This window comes from Buceros rhinoceros, unplaced genomic scaffold, assembly GCF_000710305.1.
Source record: "Buceros rhinoceros silvestris isolate BGI_N320 unplaced genomic scaffold, ASM71030v1 scaffold38357, whole genome shotgun sequence".
In the NCBI taxonomy this organism is placed as follows: Eukaryota; Metazoa; Chordata; class Aves; order Bucerotiformes; family Bucerotidae; genus Buceros; species Buceros rhinoceros.
In genome coordinates this window covers 5,901-7,053 of record NW_010423417.1, presented here as the reverse complement: position 1 = coordinate 7,053, position 1,153 = coordinate 5,901, and positions in this window count along the sequence as shown.

Genomic DNA, 1,153 nt, shown 5'->3' with positions numbered 1-1,153 from the left:
ACCGTGGATCGTGCCAAGGGGATGTGCCAAGGGGAAATGCGGCTCTGCTGAGGGCAGATGTGGATCTATGCAGGTAAAATACAGATCCAAGGGAAAACATGGACCTACTGAGGAAAAACGTGGATCTGAGGAAAAACGTGGACCTGCTGAGGAAAAAGGCAGACGTTCGGAGGAAAGCAGTGGATGTGGTGGGTTAAAAGCAAGAATTGCCCTGGATGCAAGGCTCAACGGGGCCATGGGATGGACCATGGGTGCAAGGCACCCTCTGTTGCTCGACATGGTGGGTCACAGCCGCATGGCACCCAGTGCTTCTCCACCTGGGCCACTTCCGCGTTAGCCACCAAGCAAGAATTGCCCTGGATGCAAGGCTCAACGGGGCCATGGGATGGACCATGGGTGCAAGGCACCCTCTGTTGCTCGACATGGTGGGTCACAGCCGCATGGCACCCAGTGCTTCTCCACCTGGGCCGCTTCCGCGTTAGCCACCGCGGGCTGTCAGCGGGGGCACAAAGCAGCAGCACCCACCACGTGTCGAGGAGTTTGGCTGCGTGGATGTGGATGAAGGATGCTAGGGGAGAAGAGGTGCTCTCCCCCACCTCTGTCATGAGGATCTTCACCCCCTGAGGGCAAACCCTGCCCAAGACCCCCGCTGTCCCGTGTCCCTCACGGAGGCCACCGCACTGCTCCAAGCGGGGCTGCTGGTGCTCTGTGCGTGGCGGATGATGGTGCCATTCATTGAGCATTGTCTGGAGAGAACGCCGAGCTTCTCCGGCGCTGAGCTCCCGCGCTGGCGGCTGCAGCCTGGAGGAAGGACTCAGGGCGCAGACGTGCCCCTCCGTGGGTCTGGAGCTGCTGATGTCCCTTGTCACCTGGTGCCCCATCCAAAACCCCCGTGTCTGCCTGTCCTCCCGTGTTTGTGCTTACGAGCTCTTCTTCCACCTACGCAAGGAGCTATTTTTAGCAGAACTAATCAAGTGTCAGCACTGGCTCGGCGCGTGGCTTTCAAGCCGGGGGCTCATGCTTTTGCCCAGCGCTCGCAGGAGCCCGGCCGTGTGTTTCCTTTTAAATTTAGTCGAGAATTTATACAACATACTGCAGAGCGGTAGCAGCTATTTCGGGCTCATCACACCTGAGCCCACACTGAGCTATCAAC